At 40.2% G+C, this 23,525-nt stretch overlaps 1 protein-coding gene across 2 annotated transcripts in view; it reads right to left on the bottom strand.

The window, feature by feature from the left end:
* PDCD1LG2 (programmed cell death 1 ligand 2) overlaps positions 1–23,525 on the bottom strand; it is a 111,714-nt gene that overhangs the window by 71,942 nt on the left and 16,247 nt on the right. For both annotated transcript variants that reach the window (XM_036331064.1, XM_036331063.1), the window contains exon 2: positions 8,378–8,504. The gene's annotated coding sequence lies outside the window, so the exon portion shown is untranslated. The remainder of the gene's footprint in view (positions 1–8,377; positions 8,505–23,525) is intronic.

Raw genomic sequence — 23,525 nt, 5'->3', positions numbered from 1 at the left:
GGACAACAACATGTTCCCAGGACTAAATGAAAGGGGGAATCTACCTCCTGAAGCCAAAACCAATGCCCTTTGGCCTTAAGATTTGGGGAAGCAGATGCACTGCTTGGTCAATGTGGAGGGGATATCTGACCTCAACCTCAGGTAAAGGAAATCAGAAGTTCTCACGTGGACTCAAATGATGATTCATCTCCTCACATACAGTCATGGGCAGGAGGAAACAGCTGGCTCATGTTTTGGGGTCAGATCAGTGGTTCCCGAATCTGGCTGCACGTCAGAATCCCCTGGGGAACTTGAAAAAAATAGAAATGTCTGGGCACTACCCCTGACGTTCTCATTCAAAATCTCCATGGATGGGGTCCAGAAATATGCATTTTTGAAACTGATCAGGTGGTACTGAGATAGCATGCCCTAATTTGTGGTTCAACCTTAGGGAATCCCTGGGTTTGATGACACTGGTCACATTGATCCTCATACAAAAAAGCGAGTAAAATGGAGAAGAGGCAGGATAGAACCCAAAGATAAATAATGGCTATTTCAACATGTGGGTTACGTTGGTGGTAAAATACCTGAACTAAGACATTTTATAATACATATAGAATGCCTAGAATTTCTTGAATTAGGCAAAGTAAAATAGGGCCTCCTGGTCCCTTCTGCTTGAGTGGTATGTGTGACTAAAAAAGGGGGCACATATTAAACCTGAAAGCCCAGGGGAGGACTGCACAAACTCAGAGACCAAGAGTAACCAAATACAGTGGGGCCTTGACTTACGAGTTTAATTCGTTCTGAGACCGAGCTCATTAAGGAGCTCGTTAACTCAAATTAGTCTATCAACTCAATGCAAAAAATCAGCAGAGAGACAGCTGGTATCTCAAAAAACTTGTTAGTCGGGACACTCGTAAGTCAAGGCCCCACTGTAAGGTGGTCTGAACATAAAAATTCCTAACTAAAAGTGGGTCATGGTGGTAGTCACATCCTAGGCAAGGAAATGTGGCAATACCTAACAAAACTACCAAGACACCCACCTTTGACCCAGTAATCCCACTTCTGGAAATCTACCCTGAAGCTATATCCCCAACAGTACAAAATGTGAAAGTACAAGGTTATTCATTGCAGCATTGTTTATAGTAGCAAATATTGGAAATAATAAGCACCATGGTAGGCAGAATGGTGCCTTGCCACACCTGGCCCGTGTGAATCAATAGTTGAGTGTCAACCTATGAACCTGGAGGTCATGGTTGGATTCCCTGTCAGGCACATGCCCGGGTTGTGGGCTCAGTCCCTAATGGGGGATGTACAGGAGGCAGCCGATCAACAATTCTCTTTCATCATTGATGTTTCTTTTATTTTTTTAAAATACTTTTATTGATTTCAGGGAGGAAGAGAGAGGGAGAGAGAGATAGAAACATCAATGATGAGAGAGAATCATTGATTGGCTGCCTCATGTAGCCAATCCACACTGGGGATTTAGCCCAAAATCCCTAAGCATGTGCCCTTGACTAGAATCAAACCCAGGCCCCTTCAGCCCACAGGCTGATGCTCTATCCACTGAGCCAAACCAGCTAGGGCTCATCATTGATGTTTCTATCTCTCTCTCTCTCTTTCCCTTCCTTCCTCTCTGGAAAAAAAAAAAAAAAAAAAAGAATAGTGCCCTGCCAAAAAAAATTCACATCCTAAAAAATAAACAAACTGAATTAACAAGCAAAGTAGAGACAGACTCGTAGATAGAGAGCAGGCAGACAACTCTGGTGGGGAGATGTTTGTTGGGGTGGGTGGAGTGATTGAATAAAAAAGAAAAATGAGAAAGAACTCATGGACACGGAAAACAGTGTGGTGATTGGGCGGGTGTGAGCAGGGCTGGTGCTGGCAGCAGGTGCGAGCACTGGCGAGCATGGTTGAAGAGGGTAAATTGTGATGGGGAAAAAATAATGTAAGTAAAATAAAATAAAATAAAATAAAATAAAAGAAGAGAAGAAAAATATATGTCCTGAACCTGTGGATATATTACCTTACAAGGCAAAAAAGGGAGTTTGCAGATGTGATTAACTAAAGGATTTTGAGATGAGGACATTATCCAGGATTATTAAGACAGGCCCAATATAATCACAAGGGTCCTTATAAGTGAATGATGGAGGCAAGAGAGTTAGAGTTGGAGAAACATGAAGATGCCACACTACTGGCTCAGAGAGGGGGGAAGGGAACATGAGCCAAGGAATTCAGGGGGCCTCTAGAAAAAGCTTCTCACTGTCTGAGAAAGAATTGCAAATAAAGAAGGGTAAAAGCTCCACTAAAATGTCATTCTGGATTAGAATCAGAGGTATCAATAGAAACTCATGGTTTAGAATTCAGGGTGGGGCAAAAGTAGGCCTACAGTTGTGAGTACACCAACACAATTTATTCCTATATTGTTATTTATTAATTACTAGAGGCCCGGTGCATGAAATTTGTGCACGGGGGGTGGGGTGGGCCCCTCAGCCAAGCCTGTGCCCTCTCCCATCTGGGAGCCCTCGGGGATATTCGACTAATGGCTAGGAGGGAGTGGGCCTAAGCTGGCAGTTGGATATCCTTGGATATCGCCAGCTGTGAGCCCAGATGAGGACTTCTGGCTGAGTGGCGCTCCCCCTGTGGGAGTGCACTGACCATCAGGGGGCAGCTCCTGCATTGAGCTGCCCCCTGATAATAATCTTGGATAATGTCCTCATCTCAAAATCCTTTAGTTAATCACATCTGCAAACTCCCTTTTTTGCCTTGTAAGGTAATATATCCACAGGTTCAGGACATAGATTTTTCTTCTCTTCTTTTATTTTATTTTACTTACTTTATTTTTTTCCCATCACAATTTACCCTCTTCACATCGCCCCTTGTGGTCAGTGTGCGTCATAGCAACCGGTCGTTCGGTCAATTTTCATATTAGCCTTTTATTATATAAACTAGAGGCCTAGTGCACAAATTTTTGTGCACTCAGGGGTGGGGGTCTCTCAGCCCGGCCTGTGCCCTCTCTCAGTCTGGGACCCCTCAGGGGATGACCACCTGCTGGCTTAGGCCCACTCCCCAGGGGGGATCGGGCCTAAGCTGGCAGTCAGACTTCCCTCTGGCAGCCCGGGAGCCCTCGGGGGATGTCCACTTGCCAGTGGGGAGCAGGCCTAAGCTGCAGTTGGACATCCTTAGCGCTGCAGAGGAAGCGGGAGAGGCTCCCGCCACCACCGCTGTACTGGCAGCCGGTAGCCTGGCTTGTGGCTGAGCAGAGATCCCCCTGTGGCAGCGCACTGACCACCAGGGGGAAGCTCCTGCATTGAGCATCTGGCCCCTGGTGGTCAGGGTGTGTCATAGTGACCAGTCATTCCCAGTCATTCTGCTGTTAGGGTCAATTTGCATATTACCCTTTTATTATATAGGATAGAGGCCTGGTGCATGGGTGGGGGCCGGCTGGTTTGCCCTGAAGGGTGTCCCGGATCAGGGTGGGGTTCTAGCTGGGGTGCCTGGCCAGCCTGGGTGAGGGGCTGATGGATGTTTGCAGGCTGGCCACACATCCTTTAGGGTGGGAGGTCCCCACTGGGGTGCCTGGCCAGTCTGGGTGAGGGGCTGAGGGCCGTTTTCAGGCTGGTCAAGCCCCCCCCACCCACCTCCCCACCCCCCTGGCAATGGAAGCTCCCAGCCTTTCCTTTTTTTCTTTTTTCTTTTTTTATTCTTGGGTTTATTTAGCTTCTATAATTGAAACTTTATAGCCTTGAGAAGACCTCAGAGCCAGCCAGGGCGGGTGGGAGGGAAGCTTGGCTTTCTCCATTGCCAGGGGCAACCCAAGCCTCCTGCTTGCTCCAGCTCCATGGCTGTCGGCAGCCATCTTGGTTGGGTTCATTTGCATATAGTTGCTCTGATTGGCTGGTGGGTGTGGCTTAAGGCATAGTGAAGGTACAGTCAATTTAAATGTTTATCTTTTATTAGTGTAGATTGTATTATTTTCCATATGAACAACTGTAACCCTACTTTTGACCCACTCTGTCTATATACTTACAGGCAGATGTAGAAATAGGTATGAGTGTATGCATATGCATGGGTTGGTATATGTGCATGTCCTTGCTGAGAGGACCAAGGAACAATGGCCACAGCAATAAGCCCACCTACAGCCCTGATCTCGATTTCTAAATACCATTCTTTAACAAAAGGAACCAGACTCCTTGAATAAGTGGTTAATTCCAGACCTGGGGCAGGGTTAATAGATGTGGAATATCTGGCCGCAGAAAATAAGCAAGTGTTCAATAAAAGATGGATGTATCAAAAGGACATAGGAGCCAACTGAAAGGAGTTCCCAATAGCCAAAACAATTTAACCAATAAAATAAATAATGATGGTACTACATTATAACCTACAAAATAAAAAAAATGTCCATGATGCCGTATTTATATAACTAATATAATAAATAATCATATGGAGAAGATGAGGCTTTTGCAATGAACAAATATAGATGAAATGAAGGAGAAAAATAATATCACAATTAGGCAAACACCCCAGAAATAATTGTTGCATGTAAATCCCACCAATGGATGCTAAAATGAGTGGGCAAAAGACTGAAGAGAAGCAAGATATTAACAGTCTCAAAGTATATATCCAATGATATTTATCAGTTAGAAAAAAAAAAGTAACTTTACAGTGGAGAAACCTGTTGGATACCGCCTTAACCAAGAGATCAAGATTAAATTAACCAGAAATACAATATCACATCAGGTGTCCTCCGAAATGATGCAATGAATAGCATTCTGTGGTTTAAGAATAACATGCCAAAAAAATCCTCAAAATCACAACCTCAATCTAATCATGAGAAAACCTGGGAAAAACCCTAAGTGAGAGAACTTCTTAATAACTGACTAGTGCTTATCAAAAAGCCAGGGAAAGAAAGAGGAACACCACAGGCTGTAGTTGACTAATAAGACACAACAATGAAGTGCAATATAAGATCTTGAATTGGGTCCTGGATCATAAAACGGACATTATGAGAACAATTGGTGAAATTTCAAAAGGATCAGTAATTTAGTCAATAGTATATACTGATGCTAATGTTCTGGTTTTGACCATTGTAAATTGTTAACATCAGCTAGATAAGGGCGTATGTAAACTTTCTGTACTAGTTTTGCCACTTTTCTGCAAATCTAAAATTACCGTATTTCAAGTAAACATTTCTTAAAATGTGGATTCATTATTTTTCTGCATTTAGTAAATTTATTCAAGAATAAAGACACTTGGGATTTTCCCCTGATGTTAAATATTAAGGATGTTTATAGAGGCTACTCTTTTTCAAATCCTACTCTACCTGCTGCCCTACATTCTTAATGACCTTAAGGAAGAAAATGAAGTAGAAACAAAACACACATGAGAAGTCTAAAGATTTAAACAGCAGCCTACCTTAAGTTCTTTTAGGAATAAGGTGGGGTATGTGTGCATGTGCACATATTATGAAGATTTATAGAAAAAAATAAAGAATTGCTAGAGCTATAGGATCATTTTTTAATTAATAGTTTTGTGCCACAACTCTCTATAGAGTAGGCATCCATTAAATGCTTTACCGAGTTTATAAGTAAGTGACCTCTCTTGCTCAGGCAATGAAGAACTAAACCTGAATTAAAATTCACCCAGCTCAGAGTTATGAAAATAGAATTACAGTTGAGGGAAGAAAAGAAAAAGAAGATCTTTCTGCCAGTCTATAACAGGATTTACTGGTCTCATTTAAGTTGTGAACAAACCTAAAACCCGTGTGCCCCCCTGGAGAACTGAGTGTAGAAAGCATCCTGGACCCTCTGTCAGCATGGAAGGACTAGAGAGCCAAGGATCGACTTGGTGGCTTGACTTTTCTTTGTCATTTGTTTATCTTTGTAGAAATAAGTGCCTATGGTACCTACAACCTTTATCAATTATTTTACTTTCATTTCCCATCATGCCTGAACAAAGGGACTATCCAGAAAGTTAAGTCTTAAGAATATTTTTATTAACTCCTCTAAGTGATCCTAGATATGCTAATACCTTGCCCCACCTTTAAGAGACTTGGCGAACATTTTTAGCAGCCTCTTTAATAATTAAGCAACTCATTATATTCTTTGCATTTAGACCCAGTCCTTCATGATGCAGTTCTATTAATTTATATTCATCTGTTTTAACTTTGATAGAGAAAGACACCAGCAGGTAGGCACTATTTTAAACATTTTAGTGGTTCCTCAGTAAGTTAGGTCATAAAATTATTATATGATCTTGCAATTCCACTTCTAGCTATGTACTCAAAAGAACTGAAAAGCAAGTATTAAAAAAGAAAAGTACAAGAATTTCCATAGCAGCACTATTCTCAATAGCCAAAAGGTGAAAAAAAAAACACACCTTAATTTCTATAAACCAATGAATGGATAAAGAAAAGGTGGTATGTCCATAAAATGTAATGTTATTTAGCCATAAATAGGAATGAAATACTGATACATGCCACAATATAGATGAACCTTGGAAAGATTATGCTATGTGAAAGAAGCCAGACACAAAGGGCCTTATGTTATATGAATCCATGTATATGAAATGTCCAGAATAGGCAAATCCATAGAGACAGAAAGCAGGTTAGCAGTTGCCAGGGGCTGGTGGGAGAGAAAGAAGAGGAAGTGACTGCTTAAAGGGTATGGAGTTTCCTACTGGGTGATGATAATGTTATCGAATTTAAAAGCCATGATGGTTGCACAACAGTGTAAATGTACCAAATGTCACTGAGTTGTGCATTGTAAAATGGTGAATTTTATATTATACTAGGGGCTCAGTGCATGAATTTGTGCACCTTGAAAGGAACCGTGGGCCACAAGTCTGTGGTGGGCACAGGGGTGGGTCTCGGCCCATCCTCCGTGACCCCATTCCAGCCCTCCCACCATGACCCCCTCCCCCCATCCCCTCTCTGCTGGCAGCCTTGCTCTTACAGCTGCCACTCCCACATACTGATGGCACCGGCCCTGCTCTCATCCACTGATGGCATGGAGCGATTGGCGCCAGCACCAGCAGTGGGTGCGAGCAGTGCCTGCTACCCTGATTGCCCCTCAAGAACAGGGGGAGGGGGAGAAGCCCTCAGGGGCAATCTGGGCTGGCAGCCATCGCTCGCACCCACTGATGACACTGAGTGATCAGGACCAGTGTCAAGCACTGGCAATGGGTGTGAGCAGCGTCTCTGACGCCAGCAGCGGGTGTGAACAGGGCTGGTGCTGGCAGCAGGTGCGAGCACTGGTGGGACCGTGGTGCGAGGGAGCAAAGAATTTTCAGTAACCACCAGTGGCTTACCCGGATGATAGCGACAGGCGCGCCACCTTGGTCAGGCGCTCCTGCTCACCTGCTCCACAATCCCACCACAGCCAACGCCCACCATGTTTTGTGCTCCACTGCCTGCTGCCAACGCCTAGCATGTTCTGCATGCGCCCCCTGGTGGACAGAGCATGCCATAGCAACCGGTTGTTTGGTTGTTCGGTTGTTCATTTGTTCTGCTGTTTGGTCTATTTGCATATTAGTGTTATATATATATAAATGTATTTTACCACAATAAAAAATTAATTTCAGGAGAAGGATTATAGGTGAGGGACATGGGGAGGCTATGAGCAGGTAATGGGGATGGAGAAGATGATTGTGAATGCAAGCACAAGAGTTAGGCCACTATAGCCTTCCTTGTAGCCCCACTATCTGTGAACTTGTGTTGATAAGTCTACTTCTTTTATTCAAGGCAGTTCCGGGTTAAGTCCTCTGATACTTCCAGTTCTTAAACCAACTCTCAGTTGCTTATCCAGCTACCTAAAGATACAAGGTTGGCTGCTTTCCCTCCTCTTCACTGCCTACTCTATATTTTGGGTTCCTTGTCACCACAAGACTGTCTATAAAGCAAACACTGTACTTTCTTGCTTTATTTCTTCTATTTATTGAGGTGACATTTATTGAGGAAAGAGTTCAAGATCATAGTAGGCTAAAGATATTAGTAGGTATGGTGTTTCAGTCAGGAGTTTTAAAAATGTCCCCTTAGAAGAACTTACAAAGAACTGTTTTCTTCTACCCCAGTGGCCTATCTCTTCTGTTGGTAGAGTCCTGCTCAGTCCTCAGGGCTCTGGGACATGAGGTCAATTCCAGCCCAGCTTTAGCTGTTTGCATTTACTCAACATGTGGGAGGGAACCCATAGATAGTCTCAGGGGTATTTTGAGGTCGTAATTATTCAATTCAATGATGGGTTCATTGGTGTTCATTTTATTATGTTTCAAAACTTATAACTATATTCTCTTATATGTACCTATATTTCATGGTACTTTTTTCTAAAATAAGAATAGCTTCAATCCTAAGAATGATGCTAGAAGTTTAATTCCTCTAAATGTGGAACATTCAAGGACCAACCTGATCTTCCAAAATGGCTGTAGATGAGTTTCTTTCTAAGCTTCCTCAGTTAGGATGAGAATTCAAGTGGCTTTAGGGTTGAAAAGGTCCTTCAACCATGTTGATCTATGTTCTCTTTGTCTTCTTCCTTGAAATCAGAAGATAATAAATAATATTAATAAAGATAAATAATAAAGTATTTTCTGATCAACACGGAAAACGAATCATCTTAACCAACACACATGTTTAGAGAGTCAGTCAACTCAAGCCACAAGCATTCCTGCACTTTCTTACTGGGTAGGCCAAGGATATAGCCTGACTGCTCTTTATCTGGGCCATTTCTCAGGGTTGTGTTTGCAGTGAGCAGACTTGAGGGATGAAGTAACCTCTTTCACAAAAAGCAGCCTTGCTGACCACTCACCATAAAAGTGGTTGATTTGACAGCTCACTATTCATCAGTTAAGTCACAAACCTGCTGCATCCACCTCAGTGTCTAGAACAGGGGTGGGCAAACTTTTTGACTCGAGGGCCACAATGGGTTCTTAAACTGGACCGGAGGGCCGGAACAAAAGCATGGATGGAGTGTTTGTGTGAACTAATATAAATTCAAAGTAAACATCATTACATAAAAGGGTACGGTCTTTTTTTTTTTTTTTCGCGGGCTGTAGTTTGCCCACGGCTGGTCTAGTCCAACTAGGCCCACCTCCATGCCCTCCATGGAACTTGGGGCGCATAGAAAACATCTCATGCTCATCATGAGCCTACTCAGGCTGCTTGCTGCCCTGTGAGTAACAGCGCCTCCTGCCTGCCCCCCTGAAACAGTAACAGACTATCCTGTTTACCTGGCAGTAGGGTAAATCCCAGACCCTCACAGAGCCTGCCTGTTTTGGTGACAAAGCTTAGATGCTGATAGAAGCATGGCATTCTGAAAGAGAAAGGACAAGAGCCCTCAGTAAATGGGCTATTAGATACAAGAAAACTCCCTGAGATCCAGTAGGAAATGCTCTCATGTAGGTGGTGGTGAGGGTGGGAGGGTAGAGTAAGGGTCTCTCACTGTCCTAGGTGTTAAATGAGGCTGAGCAACAAAAGGTAGGGTCAGAACAGGTCACCCAGAGGGTACTTTGGTTGTGGCACATTCTCCTCTGGGGGGAGAAGGAAGGATGTTATCATGACAATGGGGCATCAAGCCCCACACCTCAGCCCAAAGGTATGCAGGGTGACTGTGGCTGATGGGTCAAGGGTCCCCAATGATGAAATAATGGTGTCAGCATTGAAGTTACAGAACTTGGGGTAGACTGCAAACAAAGCAAAACAAAAAACTTGTTTGTTGAGCCTAGTGGTGGGAGGCCCCGTGAAACAGAGTTACATGCAAAGGCTCGCTTACTGGCACTGAGCTGCTCTCTCCCTGTCTCTCTCTCAAACTTCAGCAGCTTCAGGGAAAGAGGCTGAGTGTTCTGGGGAACTTCAGGGAGGGGAGAGAGGATTCAGATGCTATGGCTCTGTTGGACAGAGGTACCCAAGTCTAGTTATTTCCAAGCAGAAGTAGGGTGAGCTAAGTACCAGGTTTGCCCAAAGTGATGAGGATACAGGTGTGGATGAAAAAGGGGCCCCCTTCTAGACCTGACAGACTCAGGGGAGGTCTGCATGGCAAGCCTTACAAACCCAGAAACTGAAAATAATCACATAGGATGGTCTGAACATAAAAATGACCATCTAAAAATGGGTGATGGTGGTAGTCACATCCAAAGCCAGTAACTTCCTGACAAAGGTCCGTTTTTTCCTTAATGGAGCCTGTCTACTGTCTTTTTGCATCTAAGATAACATATCTTTGAAATGTCAGAGTAATCATCATTTTCAGACCCGCTGTGCCAGAGCACACACTACAGTGCTACCTCGTTCCCAGCATACCATCTCTATGTGCTGTAAATGCTAATTATTAACTATCCTGTACCCGCCAATGTACAAGAAGTATGTCTCTTTGCAGTTTGCTTTTTATCCAGTCCTCCAGATTTCCCTGCTTTGCTTTCTTCCTCTTAATCTACCACCAATGGATTTCATGTTACCCTACTTACATCTCCTCCTTTGATTCTAGTGTATAAGATAAGCTCCAAAACTGCCATTCTCTGGAGCATTTTCTCAATCCATTGAGAATTTGCTTCCCAGAAATTTTCCTCAGTTTGGCTCAAACAAACTCATAAAAATTATTGGTTTGGACATTTCTTATGTAGACACATGTTAAAATTAGTGACCTCTTTATTTAATGGTAATTCTAACATGATTTTTTTTTTGCCAGATGAGGTGGAAAACAAAATTTAAAAAAGTTGATATGCAAGCATTGCTTTCCTTAACTATTATTCTAGAATCATAAGGCCATGTGGCTTTAATTTCCAGCTACTCATTCCAGAAGGGATGTTTATTATTTGAACAACATTATTTTCCAGGCCCTGGGATGCAAGACATTGTCTCTGCCTTGGGGGGCCCATGTCTATTGTGGGGAATGGCAAATGAACAGAAATATTGTACCAGGGGTTAATGCAGGTATAGAGAATGCCCAGTGTCTCCCAGCCTGCTCTGAGGACAATCCCACTGGGTGCAGCTGGGGTCTGTCACTTGGCCTGAGAGGAGGTTGGTAATGAAGGTGAGGGGAAGTGTAAGTGTCATAAGACAAGTAGTTACTAGGTCCATATATGGCATACAGTGGGGACTAATTAATTTTAAGATGGTTGGCCAGAGAAGGCTTCCCTGTTTTACAAAAGAGGAAACTGAAGCTCAGAGGGTTTAAATAAACAGGTGGCCAGCGGGAGGCTGAAGAGCTTTCGGAACAGCAGGGCAGCAGGGAGAAGAGGACAGGATCCTGCTCCCCTCACTCCCTGGCTCCTCAGACCTCAGCCCCTTTCAGCTCCCTAAAGATAAGGAGCCAGTGAACTTTACTTGGAGCAGCACAGAGGTCATGATCAGAGACCTCTGTCCAAAACTCTGTTTCATCTCTCACCAGCCCTGAGTCATTGAACTAATGACTTTCTCTTTTGGTTCCTGTTCCATTGTAACATAGGGGTCATAAAAGACCTGCCTTATAGCATTGCTGTATAAATGATTTGAGACATGGAAAGTGCTTCAAACAGGGCCTGTTGGTCTATGGTAAGTGCTCAATAAATATTAATTCTATGATTTGTATGCTATCACCTGGTTGGTGTGGCCAACCTAGCTTAAAGAGCATATAGGGGGATAAATGGTGATGGAAGGAGACTTGACTTGGGATGGTGAACACACAACACAATATACAGATGATGTATTACAGAATTGTATACCTGAACCCTATGTCACGTTATTAACCAATGTCACCCCAATAAATTCAATAAAGAAGTAAAAAAACACACCTTAGCTTATTTTTCCCCTCATAATTAAAATGCAAAAAGTTTAGGGGTTTTTTTTTTGTGTGTGTGTTTTTGTTTTGTTTTTTGCAGGTTGTAAAATGACATATTGTATTATTGTAAAATAATTTTAAATGAAAAAAAAGAAAAATTACCCAAATACCTAACCCTAGAGTTAACTGTTGTTAATATTTTGGTGAATATAATTCTCTATAGCTCTCTGGATATGTCTCTATGAATGCAACTTTAATTTAAAGTGTCCTTATCTCAGAATGCTGCTCAGTGAACTGCTTTCATCACTCATCAAAGATATTATGGGCATCTTTTCATATCAATAATTATAGATCCCATGATTATTTGTAAATCTTAATTAGTATTTCATTGTATGGCTATACCATAATTTACTTAAGCCTTCCCTTAGTGATGGCCACTTAGGTTATTTTCAATATTGTTGATATTATAAAAGAATGGCACCACAAATGATGCTGTACAGTTGGCTCTGAGTCCTAGTCTAGTTATTTCTTGGAAACACTTGCCGTATGTGGAATCTCTGGGTCAAAGGGTGTGTACCTGAAGACACCGGGCCCATATTGTGGGAAAATAGACTGGCTGGTCAGCCTGCTTGACAGGGCGTTTGTAGCAACTCAGGACCTAGTTGTGGGAAGGCAATTAGGCCAATGAACAGTTTGAGGGAAGGCAAATAGTTGGAGGCTGTCCCTGCCAACAGGTTTGAACATGTTCCTATGCTGGCAGGTAATTTTTCAGGCCTGAGAAGGGACTCTGTGGGAGAATTTACTGACCTCTTTGTTAGATCATCAGTGCCCTACAACTTCTCTGAATATCTGGCTTTTCTAGGAAATCAGGTTAAGGAAGTTCAATTGGCTGAAAAAAAAGTTAAACTTTTGAGGAACCTTCTAAGGATATAATGTACAAGGGAATTTTGCTCCCGTCAGGCTTAGGGAAGATTTTTCCTAGCCCCAAAGTTTCCTCTTCACTTAGCCAGTGATTCTGAGTATTTTTCCTTAGCAAATAAAGCTGGAATGTGAGGCAACAAATAAGAGCGGTGGCCATAACACCAGCAGCTCCCACTGGCTAGAGATTAATGAAGGATAGAGAATGCAGAGGAAATGGCACAGGCTGGATTGCATCAAGGCTGGGCCAGTTCAGACTGGCTCCTGTCATAGGTGGAGGAAGGTGAGGAAACACCTAGAGGTCAGCTACACATTTCATGCCAGCCTCCCTTCCTGATGCTATTCTAGGATGGAAGTTTGGTGTGGAAGAGTGACCAAGGGATTAGCGGAATGTGCAGTCTATTCCTACTTTTAAGCAATTCTTAACCAAAGAGGAAAACAGTAATACAGGTTAACATTTATAAAGGTCTAAATATTGCCAGAGCAGTTCTAAGTGCTTTATGTGTATGAACTCATTTAACTCCTACAACAATCCTAGGAGGTAGGTATAGTCGTTGGTCCGATTTTTATAAGTAGGGAAACTGAGGCACAGACTGTGTAGACAATTTGCTGGAGATTACACATTGAGTAAATAAGAGAGCTGACATTTAACCCCCATCACCTAGCTCTGGGTTTTCTTTGTTTACTATTCTCTTTATTTTGATAAAAATGGAATCTGTGATTTCTCTTCAACCAAACACTCCTGAAATAATCCTAAAAAAGAATGTATATCAGGGATAGCCTTAGAGAAGCTAATGGGAAGTGAAACCTTTTAAGAGTGATCAAAAGCTGATAAATAAGAGGATTGAATGAACCCTCTCCAGACCTGGGAGTGGGAAAGAAAAAAATGTTAGTGGCAGAACCCTGGGGATTCATGACATTATCTGACAGTGACATGCTGTGCATTAAGAGTAGAAGGTATGTGGCCATCTTTGCTTTCTTACTCTTTGTCAACTCTAGTTCTTTTACTTTTCCCTCCCTGTTTCTTCTGTTCCTTTTTCATAGGCTGCAACTGCTTTGTATCCACACTAGACATATACACTAATGATCTCTCTTATATGTATATGTTCTGTGTGGGTATATATATCGATTTATATCTATATATACATGCTTACATATTTCATACATAAATAACTTGACTCCACAAATTATTAATTTTCTAAAAATGTTATTAATCAGATTTAATAAACATTTTACTCCGTGCGTTGTATGTCTAAGCTTGTGAAATTATGACCTGACTTGTTCAAGAGAACAGGAAAATAGTTGGGTCAAATGAGGTACTAAAGACTGCCAGAGGCCCAGTCAGAAGGCCCAGTCTTAATGCGATTCCCAGAGTGAAGAGACAGGAATTCCGGGAAAAGTGACCAAAATGTGGATAAGCCATCATACGGTGAATGGAAAGGAAGGAAACTGGGAGGATTGGAAGGGCTGATGTGACGGAGGGGGAGCAGAACATTTCGTTATGGATATAACAGCCAGGATAGTCACTCCCTGTCATACCTGCACCTGGTAGGCAATACCCTACCTCTCCTAGCAGGAGATTTAAGGATGATCATGGTAGCCACAAGCTCAATTGCAAAAGACATTTGTTATTTGTTATGTCTTTTCTTTTTCAATAGATGTGTATGTAGGCATGTGTGTGTGTGTGTGTGTCTGTGTGTGAGTGAAATTATTCAATTCCAGCAATTTCTTAAAGTTCAAACCAGAGAATTTCCTTAACCATCTGATTTTGAGTAAGTAGTCTCCTGGCTTACTTCATCCTCTCCACATTCACCTTTTGATCCCCCAATTGTAACTCTTCTCTTCATAGCAACCAAACTCAAGGCTTCCCTGACTGTCCACAGGATTTACCAGTGTCAACCTTTCACATAATCTAGGAGAAATATAAAAAAGAAACTTCTTTTCGAGCTCCATGACCTACATTCATAAATTGTTCTTATTAGCAATTTGGGTTCTCTGGATTCACTTTCTCTAAAAGTCCCAAATTTCTTCAGGACTTAATACTCTTAACTAATCAACTCCCTTGAAAAACAATAAGAAATAATATTTTTCTTTCTAGGCAATATAATAAAGTCATTTTTTGAATTAAGAAGGATATATATCCTTGGATTTAATGACTATCAAGAAAATTTCAAAAGGACTTAAGGCTGTCAACAGTAGTTTAGATGAAGCAGAAGATGGAACCAGCAATTTGAAAGGTAAAGTAGCAAATAACACCCAACCAGAAGAGCAATAAGAAAAAAAATAGAAAAAATAAAGATAGTTTAAGGGGCCTTGGGACAAAACCAAGTGTAAGAACATTCAAATCATAGGGGTACAAGAAGAGAAGAAAGAGAGCAAGGAATTAAAAACCTACTACTCAGTCATAAAAAAGAAAAAAATCTTACTTTTTGCTACAGCATGGATGGACCTTGAAGGTATTATGCTAAGTGAAATAAGCCAGTCAGAGAAAAGCAAATAGCATATGATTTCACATATATGTGAAATCAAATGAACAAAATAATAAACAAAATAGAAACAGACTCACAGATATGGAAAGTAGACTGACAGCTGTCAGATGGGAGGGAGTTGGAGGCTAGGTGAAATAGGTGAAGGAATTAAGCAAAAACAAACAAAAAGAAACTCAGACACAGACAAAAGTATGGTGATTAGCAAAAGGAAAGGTTGAGGGGGCAGGTAAAAGAGGGTTAAGAGGGGATAAATGGTGACAGAAGGAGACTAGACTTTGGATGATGAACACACAATATATAGATGGTGTATTATAGAATTGTACACTTGAAACATAATTTTATTTACCAATGTAATCCCAATATATTCAATAAATATGTAAAAAAAAAAATAAAAGAATGCAACTTAAAATAAAAAAAAGAAAAGAAAAAGACGGAAAACTTCCCTAACCAGGCAAAGGAAATAAACATACAAGTCCAGGAAGCATTGAGAGTCCCAAACAAGATGAACCCAAAGAAACCCACACCGAGGCACATCATAATTAAAATGCCAAGGGTTACAGACAAAGAGAGAATCTTAAAAGCAGCAACAGAAAAGCAGTTAGTTACCTAAAAGGGTGCTCCCATAAGACTATAGTTGATTTCTCAACAGAAACTTTGCAGGCCAGAGGGTTTGGCACCAAATATTCAAAGTGATGAGAAGCATGGACCTACAACCAAAATTACTCTACTCAGCAAAATTATCATTTAGAATCGAAGGACATAAATAGAGAGGATCCAAGATGGCAGCAGTGTAGATGGAGGCTACACTCACCTCCTCCAAGGACTAAATGAATTAACAAAGCATTCAGAACACTGCCTAGCATGTATTAGATACTAAATAATACTATTTATTAAATCATTTCCATATGTTCTAGTGCTGTGATATGGCATAAAACAGATGGAACTACAAAAATACCATATTTGGATTAAACTCAATGGGGCACCAAAATACATAAACTAACCCTCAAAGGTTTGATCAAATTTAACTGAAGCAGTAGAGAGTTTAACAATTAAGTTCAAACTGCTTTAAATGTTTTCCAGTGATTCAATGGTTTGTGTCTGTATTTCTGACAAGTCCTGTTATTTGTATGTTTTTTTGTGTGTTTTTTTTTGGGGGGCGGGGGTGAGGGTTGTTATGCCCTTTACTACTAATAATATGTTTTAATCTTCATGTTTTTAAGGGCAGTGTGAATATCTGGGTCATCTCTGCATTCTACATAATGCCTAGAGGATACAGTAGATGCTCAACAAATGTTCAATAAAAATGATAAGTTCTCATTTATGGTGCACTCATTTCTGTGTAGTTAGAAACCAAGCTGCATCATTGTTTTGTTATGATTTTGTGTTCAATTTGACACAAATTTAGACAGAATAGACATAAATTTAACTTAAGGTATAAAAAGAGAAATTACTTTCACTAGGAAGCTGTTTGTTCTGAAATTAGCAAAGAATGAAGCATTTTTCTTTAAAAACAAAACAAAATATAGTTTATCCAAAAGTTTACTAAATTTCCCTAAAAATGTTATGTTATGCTACACAACTTCTGTTTTACAGTAGCTCCATAATAACTGACATGGGGGAAGCCAGCTGAATAAAAAGGAATTGATGCCAGAATTTTAAATGTACAAATTGAAAAAGAAAAGAAATTCTAGTTAAACATTATGAAAAATTCCAAAATTATTAAGACTTGGATCATCAACCCAGCAGAACTTTAATTCACAGTTATTTTAACTTTAAAGATAAAAAGAAAAGTTAAATATTTTAACTTAAATGTTTTTAATTTTTAAATATAAAAATTTAATAAATACAAAATTAATTTTAATTAAAAATAATTTTTAAGCCCAGCCAGTGGTTGAGTGTTGACCAATGAACTAGGAGGTCGCAGTTTAATTCCTGATTCAGAGCACATGCCCGGGTTGCAGGCTCAATACCCAGTGTAGGGTATGCAGGGGGCAGCCATCAATGATTCTCTCTCTCCCTTCATCTCTGAAATTAATAAAAATATATTTCAAAAAAAGTAGTATTTAAATCATTCATAACAATAACAGTCTGGTTGGATTCATAGCTCTTACACCTTAAGATAATTTAATAAACCATTTCTTGCCACCAGTGATATCAGTAAACAAATTGACTACACCAGGCATTGTTCTAAGCATTTTAGATATGCTCCCTCATATAGTCCTTATTTTATTTCATTCATTAGCAAACAGGCTTAGTGAAGTTAAATTACATATCCAAAGTCATAGAATTAATGAAATTGGAACTTGGGTCTGACCAACTGTAGGTCTTTTTTTTTTTTTTTTTTTTTAAATATATTTTATTGATTTTTTACAGAGAGGAAGGGAGAGGGATAGAGAGTTAGAAACATTGATGAGAGAGAAACATCGACCAGCTGCCTCCTGCACACTCCCCACTGGGGATGTGCCCGCAACCAAGGTACATGCCCTTGACTGGAATCGAACCTGGGACCCTTGAGTCCATAGGCTGATGCTCTATCCACTGAGCCAAACCAGTTAGGGCAACTGTAGGTCTTTGAAGCAAATTCCCAATCTTCTAAATATATGTACATTTCTCAATAAAGCTAGATTTTTTCCCTTTTCATGGTCACCTAGTATAAAGCAACTTATAGAGCAGTGGTTTGTGTGTTTTTTAAGTTCTCTGCTAGAAACCTGAATTATTTTAATCACGTTTGAAAGTCCCAAACACCCTTAGCATCCTAGAAAGAGATGACTTTGCATGGTCTCATATACATTAGCATTACCTCAAGCTTGCTAAGTTATTTGTGTCCAAAAGGAAGAAAGGTGTTTGACACCTGAAGGCTGCTGTTAGTCATCTGCTGTTGCTGATATTAGGTGTTTTGTTTTTTTATTACTCAAGTATGACATGGCATTTTCTTTAATTCTCACAACAGTTCTCTTAATCAGTTTCAGTTATGTAAATTTTGTTGTCTTTTGAGTAACTTCTCCATGATCTTTCCCTTTTCAGTTTTTACCACTGCTGAGATTTTTGAGGTGAAACAGCTTTTTTTGTGTCTTGTCAAACAAAGGCTGGATGCTCGGTTTAGGGGCAGGCAGCCAAAGTTTCCCACAGAGAAGCCAAGATGCTAAAAGGGGAAGCCTAGGTTGGGGGTTTTTATAGTCACCAATATCCCCTGAAATGCTGACCAAATAGCTTCACCTCACTCTTATGCAAAAACTTCACATCCTAAACTCAGTTCTCAGACTAGATAAATATAAGTTAGGATCATTTTTGCAAGCTTTCCCAAGGTCCAAATGTTTTAGTTATTTCATATCGATGGAAGCATTTTCATGTCTATTAACAGTGGGTTGATTTGGTTCATTTGTTTGTTTATAATATCATTTACATTACGTGGATCCAAACCCATAGCTGCTTAATCAAAGGCTATAAATTACCTGATCATGCTTCCACATACTAGAGGTGTGCTGAGGTGACACCAGTGAAAAATAGAGGAAAATTAAATGAAAAAAATAATAATTCAAATCAGTTGGGTTCAAGTCCAGACTGAAATCCGGTGGTGGTGGAATTTAGTTGTTTAAACTTCCTCACAACTGATGTTTGTATTGGACTTATACATTGAGAGTTATTATTTCTTTTAAAGTTTATAAAATTCCCTGAAAGGCAAGTAATGGAGCTCAACCTTTTAAAAACTATAGTTTATTTATTTATGACTAGAGGTCCAATGCATGAAATTCATGCAAGAGTAGGCCTTCCTTCCCCTGGCTGCCGGCATGGGCTTCCCTCTGGCACCTGGGACCCGGGCTTCCCTAGCAGCCCTGGCTTCGTCTGGAAGTTTGTTTGGAAGGACATCCGTCTAATTAGCATATTATGCTTTTATTATAGATGGGTAATATGTTCACAGGATTCAAAAGTTACACCAGTAAAATTCTCCCACCATGCCGAAACCGGTTTGGCTCAGTGGATAGAGCGTCGGCCTGTGGACTGAAAGGTCCCAGGTTTGATTCCGGTCAAGGGCATGTACCTGGGTTGCGGGCACATCCCCAGTGGGAAATGTGCAGGAGGCAGCTGATCGATGTTTCTCTCTCATTGATGTTTCTAACTCTCTATCTCTCTCCCTTCCTCTCTGTAAAAAATAAATAAAATATATTTAAAAAAAAAAAATTCTCCCACCAGGAACCCAATATGCCACCCCAAAGGCAACCAGTTTTACCAATTTCTTATGCATCCTTTCTGATATATATGTTTTGCATCAATGGCAAATATACATCTATATTTTTTTCCTTTCAAAGGTGCAAAATGTATATCTGGAAAGATACATAGTGCACATAATATATGCTTTAAGTGTACATAGTATACATACTACTAGTTAGTACCTAGTATGCAAATTAAGTGTTCATAGTGTACATGTTATATGCTTAATATAACATGTGTACAGTGGCATACTGTCCACCGTTCTATAACTTCCCTTTTAAATGATAAATATATATATTGGAGATCTATTTTTATGACAGTGCAGAAAGAATTTCCTTATTTGTTTACATGGCTATCTAATAAAGTATTCTATTGTTTTGATGTGCCAGCACATTTAATCAGTTCCCTATTGATGGGTGTTTGGGTTGTTTCCAATGTTTTTCTATTATAAATAAAATTGCAATGAATATCCTTTATACATAAGTCATTTTACACCTATGAGAATACAGTGTAAGGTTAATTTCTCTAAATGGAATTACTCTGTCATTTATAATTTTTATAGATATTGCCAAATTATCCTTTTCAGAGGTTGTACTAATTTAGATTTCCACTAGAAATATAAGGGATCACAGATTTTCTTCAATCATTAAACTTATCTATAATAATAAAAGCATAATATGCTAATTAGATCAGACACAGCCGGGGCTGCAAGGGAAGTCCGGGGCCCAGGTGCCAGAGGGAAGCCAGTGCCAGCAGCTGGGGGAAGGAAGGCCTATTCTCACATGAATTTCGTGCATCGTGCCTCTAGTCCTTTATAAAAAGAAGAAAAAAAAACACCTGCTTTCTACACAGCTATGGTTTGAAAATTTTGGTCCACCTCTTCGCCCCAAATCCTAATCCCCAAAATGATGGTATTAGGACAATGGGGTCTTTGGGAGGTGCTTAGGTGGAGCTCTCATGAATGAGATGACTGCTCTTTTGAAAAAGACCCCACAATGATCCTTTGTCCCTTCTACCATGTGAGGACACATGAGTCAGGAAGAGGGTCCTGACCACAACACAACACTGCTGGTGCCTTGATCTTCGATTTCCCGAACTCCAGAAATGTGAGGAATAAAAACTTCTGTTGTTGATAATCTACCCAGTCTGTGATGTTTTGTTATGGCAGCCTGAGTGGACTAAGATGCACATCCTCAGAGGTAGGCACCTCTCCATTCTCCAGGGGCCAAGTGGGATCTGGCCTCCTTGCTGCAGGTTTCCTAGCACCTAGGATTTCCTCCCTCTGCTTCACAGCTTTTGATGTCCTCTCTTCTCACTGTTTTGTTTTTTTATTGCTTAAAGTATTACGAAGAGTTCTTCTCACTGTTTTGAGACATTTTCTTAAAGTCTCACATTCCCTAACACTTGAGTTATTACTTAATTCTTCATGAATGTATGTATTGTCTCCTCAGATAAGCTCCATGACTGCATGAGCCACATTTAATCTCTTTCACTTCCCCACAATGCACTGTAAATGCCTGGCCTGTGGAAGATGCCCAATGAGTAACTGAGCCACTGAGCTGCTTGTAGTGAATTGTGGGAAGTGCAGGTGTTATTGTGGTACTTTCTATGCCTGAGCTTTGGCATGGGGCTGGGGAGGGAAATAGACCCTCAGGCTACGAAGAGAGAGAGGGCAGGTAAAGGGAACTACACAGAGAAAAATCAGATTAAGATGTTGAGGTATACTGCAATCCTGCCGCACAGCCTTCTTCTGTTATTGGAGCCTATTCAGTTATTATCTTGAAAATTACCCCTTCTCAAAATGTAGGCACAGGAACACTATTTGAACTCATTACAGCACCATCGTAGTCACGCCCAGGGATATCAACACATTGAGAACCTTTGTGGGATCCTTTGGCTAGTTCCCAGCCTAGAGATGATGCAAGTTTAAAGACTGGGTGGATCTTCACCTCCCTTTCCCTCACCTTCAACCAGGTTGCTGCTGCTCATTTCCTCAGGCCTATCTCTGCAATGCGTGTCCCTTAACATTTCTAACCTGCCCTCAACCCTTAGGTCGCACCCTGGTTTGTCATCTGACATGAAAGGCTCTGGTGAGGGATTGAATCCTGGTTGTGAGTGAGATTTCACTCCACGGCTGCCTATCTCCCAAGCCTGACTTTCTTCTCAGCCAAGAAAGGATTACATACTCATTTTCTGCAAGAAGGTATCTCCTACAGAGTTCACACTGAGTGGAAAGAGGAGATGGGGAATCTGTGTTTACCATTAATGTTTCCTCAATGGAAATGGGTATTCTAGACTTCCTGTCCATCCAATTGCATTTTTCTATTATAGAATATATAATCAGATCATTAATAAGTGGGGAAAATGGAGCCAAAATGATAGCTTCACAATAATTAAGAAACTAAGAAGTTTATATTTCAGCCAATATTTGGCTATTTACTGTCCATTCAAAATTAATGTCATAGTCTTATATACAATACTTTTAAATGACCTTTTTACATTTTTTGTTGAGGGAAAAGATGTAAGTAAATAAGCAGCGGGAATTTCAATCAAAACTTTTTTAAAGCTTCCCCATAGTATCACTGTAATTATGCACTTATTTAACTTTGCTGATTTGGCAGTCATCCAGGCAAATGTGGTTTCCTTGTTTGGAACACCTCCTTGCTGGTTCATGGCATTAAGTGAGATAATATATGTAACTCTTAGTTCCTGGCATAGAATATATGCTCAATGAATGGTAATTATCATGGTTGTTAGTTATAGCACCCAACTACTAACAATTGCTTCAGTTTGGTCAAACTTTAACTTTTCTTAAAATAAAAATAATTCTGGAAACATTTAAATTATAACAAGGAGTCTGGCCAGTGTGCCTCAGTGGTTGAGTGACAACCCATGAACCAGATGATCACGGTTTGATTCTCAGTCAGTGCACATGCATGGGTTACAGGCTCAATTGCCAGTAGGAGGTGTGCAGGAGGCAGCCTATCAATGATTCTCACATCAATGTTTCACTCTCACATTGATATTTCTCTCTCTCCCTTTCCCATCCTCTCTCTCTAAAATCAACTATATAGATATATAGATATAGATATAAATTTTTTTAAAAAACACCTTATAGAATCTGGCCTATATTCTTAGAAATCATCATCACCTTTTGAGTGTCTGATTCAGAGAAATGACCAAAAGTCTCTGTAAAGTGAACTTGGTGACTAATTAAGCTAGATGACAGCATTAAAAGTTCTATACTTCCTTGAATGACAAGTGTTGTCATTTGTTGTAAAACCATAAATCTCCCTATGGTAGCACTCTGTACCAGGACTCAATTCTAACCTTGGCTTTGCTCTAGGTTTCTCACTTCCTATTCAGAACCTGAAGATTGAACTACATCCAGCTTCATGTGTGTTGGCTTACATATCCATGTTTACTGATCTGAGAAGAGTACTCGCATAAAGGAAAGCCCCTTTGTTTCCCTGTAGTTCTCTTTACCACTCCATCTCTTCCACTTTCCCTCCCTCAACTCTTCAATTCGGATGGCACAATTCTGACAATTTTTTTTTTTTTTGGTATTTTCCTAAAAGAAGCTATGGAGTTACAGAGAATAAAAATTTTCAAAATATGCTTTTAAAAATAATTCTTTTGATATTTTTCATTATGCAAGACTTAAGAGCATGCTGTGTAGACATAGAAGCTATGGGGAAAAAAAGAACGAGGAAGATGGCTGAAGATCTTTCAAGTAACTGTCTCCACTAGGATGCTAAATTAGGAGTGGTTTTTATAAGACAAGAAAAATGGTCATGCTGGTGTACCAGAACCACAATAAATAAGAATGTTTTATTAAATTAATGCAGGTGTATACAGTGATTATCAAATGCAGAATTATATATCATTTCTGCCTATGTCATTTACAACAAAACACAAGACAAAGGGCTAAAGTGCTTTATAAATCTAACACCATGAAGGCTTTAAGAATTAGGAATGGAGTGAATAGACTGGATCCTTGCTTGTACATCACACAAACAAGGGCTATTGTACAAATGAACATGTGCAAAAAGATAAGAGAAGAAATTTTGTTGGAGATCCTGTTTCTTCAGCTTTGACATGTGAAAAAGCAAAGAAGGTTTTCCTTGTCATCAATCCAGGTAAATGGCTAAAAGGGAAGGAATACTCTGGGAGCTTCTGAGAAGGCATC

This window comes from Myotis myotis, unplaced genomic scaffold, assembly GCF_014108235.1.
Source record: "Myotis myotis isolate mMyoMyo1 unplaced genomic scaffold, mMyoMyo1.p scaffold_m19_p_12, whole genome shotgun sequence".
In the NCBI taxonomy this organism is placed as follows: domain Eukaryota; kingdom Metazoa; phylum Chordata; class Mammalia; order Chiroptera; family Vespertilionidae; genus Myotis; species Myotis myotis.
This window is presented reverse-complemented; position numbering and strand designations above follow the sequence as displayed.